Source organism: Heterocephalus glaber, unplaced genomic scaffold (genome assembly GCF_053883595.1).
Source record: "Heterocephalus glaber isolate CG9 unplaced genomic scaffold, H.glaber_assembly_v1.0 deba00001463, whole genome shotgun sequence".
NCBI lineage: Eukaryota > Metazoa > Chordata > Mammalia > Rodentia > Bathyergidae > Heterocephalus > Heterocephalus glaber.
In genome coordinates, this window is record NW_028258310.1 from 7,182,504 (window position 1) to 7,188,503 (window position 6,000).

At 43.5% G+C, this 6,000-nt stretch overlaps 1 pseudogene; it reads right to left on the bottom strand.

The window, feature by feature from the left end:
• Positions 1-3,312: 3,312 nt before the first annotated feature.
• On the bottom strand, positions 3,313-5,730 carry LOC101703862 (band 4.1-like protein 1 pseudogene; annotated as a pseudogene).
• Positions 5,731-6,000: the final 270 nt, after the last annotated feature.

Here is a 6,000-nt window from a genome sequence, read left to right on the forward strand (position 1 = left end):
TTAAAGATATAAATATTAAAACAGAAACACTAAACTTGCTGAAAAATAAATTAGGTAGAACTCTTGAACACATTGGGATAGGAAAGGACTTTATGAACAAATCCTCAGTAGCACTGAAAATCCCACATAGAATCAACAACTGGTATCTCATGTTATTAAAAAGCTTCTTCACTGCAAGAGAAACCACCAATAGAGCTAAGAGACAACCTAGAATATGGGAAAAAAATTTTAGCAGCTGTACCTCAGATAAAGGACTACTATCTAGAATATATAAAGAACTGAAAAAAATCAGACTCACAAATTCAAAGACCCAATTCAAAAATGTTCATCTGAAATGAACAGACATTGCTCAAAGAAGTAAAAACAGCAAATAAATATATGAAAAAATGTTCATCATCACTGGTCATTCAAGAGATGCAGATGAAAATATCATTGAGATTCCACCTCACCCTAGAAAGAATGGCTGCTATCAAGAAATCAACAAATAACAAATGTTGGTGTGGTTGTGGGGAGAAAGGAACCCTTCTCCATTGTTTGTGGGTTTAATGGTGCAATCACTGAGGAAATCAGTATGGAGATACCTCAAAGAACTAGGACTAGAGGTCCCATTTGAGCCAGCTATTCCCCTGCTGGGTATCTTCCCAAAAGAATTAAAAGAATTGTACCACAGTGATTTATGTGCACCCATGTTTATAGCAGCACAGGTTGTAATAGTCAAAGCTTGGAAACAGCCCAAGTGCCCATCAACTGGAAACTGGATCAAGAAGATGTGTTTTTTTAATAAAATGGAGTACTACTCAGCCATAAAGAACAAGAAACTAGAGACATTTATAGCTAAATGAATGCATATTGAGGCCATACTCTGAAGTGAAATAAATGTGACACATGTGTAAATACCAAATAGTTTCTCTACTGTGAGAAACTCAAAATGTAAATAATGATTAAAATGAATAATTGATAATGTGAAATAGGAAGAAAAGGTCCAAGGAGGCAGGGGAAGTGGGAGGGGTAGCAGAAAGGAAAGAAGGGAAAGGAAAAATTAAGAGAAAAGGAAAAAATGGAAACAAGTCTTTGTAAATAGGGAAGAGTGGAAGGGTGAAGGGAGGACAGGAAATGTGGAACAAATAAGAACCAAGATACATCATATAAAGGTACAAGTACCCAATGATAAATGTAAATGTATTGTATACCTAAAATGTACTAATAAAAGAATTTAAGGAAAAAAAATAAATGAGTTGCTAGTTTAAACTTACATACTGAGTGAGAATGTGACATTCCAAAGTGCAGTGCCAGTACAAAGATATATACTTAAAGGAGAGAGAAAGAAACTTGATACAGTACCCCTAAATCCTTTTATCTACAAATACAGGTTAAAAGATGCCTATGTAGGACTTGGGGATAACTTGGAGATAATTTCTTTAGAGGGATCTGTTGGAGAGAAAGTATTATCTCTTAATATTAAGCTTAGGTAAAAGTTCTGTATAAAGAGAACTCCAGGACTTTTTTAGGAGAGAGAACTGGGTGCTGTGAATAGCTGTGTCTCCACTTAAGGAGCAGAGATGGGGTTACATTATCTATTAAATTTACATATAAGGGAAGATCGCTCCAAGGGATCTTACTTCCTCCCACCTGTGACATTTCTAAGGTGAGAAACAGTTACACATAGAAGTTAGCAAGAGGTGAGTGGCCTCATTGGGCAGCCTGCACTTTCAGATTTTATTGGGATCAGGGGATGTATACATGTTTTACCTGTGAGTCAGGTATGGAAATGAAAAGCAGCCAGAAGGAGGGCTCTCAGTGTAGAAGGCAGCCCAGACTGAGGGTTGAAGCAGCTTTATAGACAGAAGCTGATAACATAATTGTATTTCTGTGAGAAAGGGGCACATAAACCACTCTGTGGGGTTAGGAATGCCTCAATTTAAAAACAAATTTGGAGTTTTATTGTTGTGTTTTTGGTATTGGGGATTGAACGCGGGACCTTGTGCTTATGAGGCAGGTGGAGGAAAAAATTTGGAGTTTTAATTACCTAGTTCTGGACATTCTATTCTCTATAATGAGACTATCAATTTCAAATATTAAGCATATCCAGCCCCTCCAAAAAAAAAAACAAATAACAGACTGGAGCTGGGGCCAAATTTTTTTAGATTAAACACCTAGAATAAGTCATGTTTGTCCAATACTGCTCCAGTATTAAAAGCTGGCTCTGCATAATTAAGTGCATAAACTTTAAAATGATGCTTATTTTGAAGGCTATCATAAGAATTATAGTATCTATAACTTCAAAGTTTAATTCTTATACTTTTTCAAAAGTTCAGATATTGAATTTATTAAATTTTATATAACAAAAATAAAGTTTAAATGACTAGTCTTAATAGACTGATAAACTAAAACAGAATTAAATATGTCCACCACTAATCTCTAAGAGAACTGGTTTATTTTCCATTTCTAATCCAAATTTCTTCCATAGCTTCATGCAACCCACCCTTGTTACTTCTAGTAGCACCATAATTTTTCTTATGTTTAAATTCCATTTTAGTATAATTATATCTGTTGAGTATGATATTTCAGTTAGACATTCAAGTAGAATCTAGTTATTATAAATATCTTCTTTTTTTAAATTTCCCTTCCTGTGGCTTTATTTTTTGTTCCTGCTTTCTTTTCTTTTTCTCAGTTCAAATAGTCTTCTGCAGTGGCCCTCAGCAGGACCAGGACACAGAGGGGGAGAGGTGTGGACAGGGGAGGGAGCTGAGATGGAAAATGACAAGACATGTGAGAGTTGAGGGTGAGGGAGGGTGGAAGAAAAGAAGGTGGATTTTGCAGCCCAGTGTCAAGACCCAGAAAATAATAATCCAGTGTTCCTCCTCCTGTCCAAGTGGGAGATTTTTTTTCTTTCTCAGAAATTGGTTGACTGTGCGTGTCTTGCTGCTGTGACTTCTCTTGCTTGGCAGCACCACTATTTTCCTTTGCATTCAAGTGGGCAACAGATGCTGGAGAAGAGCAAATGGAATGCTCATCCACTAACTGGACCATGTGCAACCAGGATTAAATAGTGCTTCTACAATCTTTGTGGTCTGGCCTACTTTTATGGTTTGGCAGGAAAAAGGGAGGAACAAGGGATTATGGTCGTTACCATTTTTTTTTTCCTGAAAAGTCCCACCAATTCTTCAATTTTCTGCAAAGAAAATGTAGATTGTTGAAGATGTTGGCTGTTGCTGTTGGCCAACTGCTCCGCCAGCCCCAGCAGCAGTGCAGAACGTGGTGTTTCCTGTATATATATCTATATCTCTCTATGTATCTATGTATATATGCTTTTCCCTTTCCAGTCTCTCATGAATGACAGTACGTTGCAGCTGGGACATCAGTGTTGGCACTGGCGAATCCAGAATGAAGGCCCCTTCTTAATGGTTCTCTGGCTTGGTTTGGACCAGACATGCCAGCATCTCTTCATGGAGGTCAGGATTCCTGTGGCTTCTTGTCTCTCTCCTCTGGGGATGGATCTGTTTCTCTGTATACCACAGCTTTGGTTACCAACATGTCAGGGTGCTACAGTTTGGCCTCCTTGATGGCCAAAGCCAGGGCCTGGTCTTGATCGACATCTTCATCTCCAGTAATGATGATTCGCTTCTCAATCCTTGTCTCAGAAAACCCTCCCTTCACAGTTTTGGTAACATGGGTGGTGGCAGAGGTTGAGAGGGGTTTCCACAGAGGTGCCGTAGGTGCTGGTGAGGACATCATTCCCAATGATTGGAGAAAGAGAATGGATTTCCGTGGCCAACGTCTGTGGGCCTGGGCTCATGGCAGCTGCCCCCTTCCCAGACTTGAGACTGTTCTCCATTGTGGTCGATATGGTCTCTGTGGTGATGGAGGGGGTCATTGTCATGAACTCCTTCCCCAGTGGGGCACTCCCATCAACCTGGGTGTGGTCCACAGTGGAGACTCTGCTCTGCAGTATGGCCTTTGGCTCAATCTTCCTGATGGCCAGGCTGCTGACAGTCATGGTTTCTGTTTTCACAGGCTCACTGGCTTTCTCAGGGGTGCCCTTGGGAGAGGGTGAGGCAGTTGAGGAGGGGAGCCTGTGTTCTCACTCCCAGTCCTGATCCCGGTGGATCAGCTTGCTGTTGGGCTCCTTCAGGGTCCTCTTGAGCTCATTGATGCTGGCCTAATGCTTCAGCAGGACATCCTCTGGCTTGTCCAAGAACTCCTGCTTGTGTCTTGGCGTGGTTTCCTGCTCTGGCTTTAGTTCCTTGATCTTGGTAGGGGTCCTAACCTCTCCCTCAGCCTCTGAACACAGCCCTCCAGACTCAGCATCCTCCTCTGGCTTGTCACTATCAGGTCCTGTGTCGTGGTTCTCACTGACTGAGTCTGGGTGGGAGAACTCTGTTGCAAGGCTGCAGGACATGGTGTATTGTTTGCTGGAGGAACGCTCAAAGAAGGGTGCAGGTCAATTGATGAGAGCACTGGCCTGGCGTGTCTGTGCCTGGGTTCTTCCACTATACTGGAACTTGGAGCCCATCACCAGGAAACCCTTGGGTGGGGGCTCTGGGGATATTAGTCTGAAGAACGTGTGGTGTTCGATGCAGACCTTCCACAGCCTCTTGGCTGACCGGTGGTTTGGAAGTTTAAAGCCAATTGTGCTCTCATACTGCTCATACTCCCTGGGCTGGATCTTGATATAGAAGTTACTCCTCTTGTATGAGATCTTGAAAATTTTGGGCTAAGTAAAACGATTAATTCTCAGCCGGTCCCGATAGATGAGCAGGCCATTGGCACAGACACCTAGCATGATGTCAATGCCTTCAGAGTCCTTGGCACGGTGCAGATTGACTCCATACATGGAGAGCTTCTTGCCATTCTAAAGGAAGTGGATCTCTGCTTCACCTGGGGTCATGCCCCTGTATGTCTTGTGCAGCTCCATGATCCTCTATTCCAGCTCCCAGGTCTGGTTTGGGGTGAAGTGGAGCTCACTGACATGGTTGCCTACGTGCTCCTTGGCATCATAGTCACCGAGCTCAGCCTGCACAGCATAGGAGCCCAGCAGGGCATGTGTGACAAAGGAGCAGGGCAGCCAGCCCATGATGATATCTGCTTGCAGCTGCAAGCACAGGTAGTACCTTGTGATATCTTCTGTCAGCTGGGCCGGGTCAGGGGGCTAGAACTTGACAGTGAAGGCAAAATTCCAGGGGCTGCTCCAGATCTGCTTCTTGATTTCCTTGGAGGGGTACAGCCAATTCTTCTGGCTGTCAGCATCGCAGATCAGGCCAAAGTAGTCCTTTTCCAGTAGGTGGAGGTGCTCACAGACCAGATCAAACAGTACCTGGCCCCGGCCATGCTTCTCCACCTTGTACTCGTACTCAGAGACATCAAGCAGAGTGATTCGGCAGATGGCACTCTTGTACTTCTTGGCAATCTTCTGGGGCAATTTCTGGGCCTTGCTGGGTGTGGTCCTCTCTGACAGGCCATCAGCCTCTCAGTAGTCCTTCTCCTCCATGTCTAGGCTCTGTTCAGCAGGCCGAGTGTCCTGCTGGGGCGGATGGTTCTCATTGGAGTTGGCCTCTGGGTGGCCATGGCCTGCAGGGATCACGGGGGTAGTCACAGTGGCAGCAGCCTCAGGCTGTTAGGGAGCCTCCTCTTGAGCCTTCTTGACCTCAGAATCTGGGCCTGTCTCTGTTGTCATGGTGACCAGCACACCTGGGCCTGGGGGTCCCCATCTTGGGCCGGGTGGGTGAGGGGCTGCCTCCTTGGCTGCTTCCTGCTCAGCCGGCAGGCTGCTGGGCGGCTAGTTATTATAAATATCTTTTAATGATAATCTCCCTTCCATTAGTGTCTTGGAATAATCTGTTACTGTGTAGACTTATTATATTTAAATATGGTCATAACAACGTTAAAGTGATGGCTTATTTCTGTGAAACATCTGCATCTTCTCATTCACAGTTACTTACTGGCTCTTATTTATTTATCATTTTTAATTTTCCCAGAGGAAAACAATGGTAGTTCTTCCAT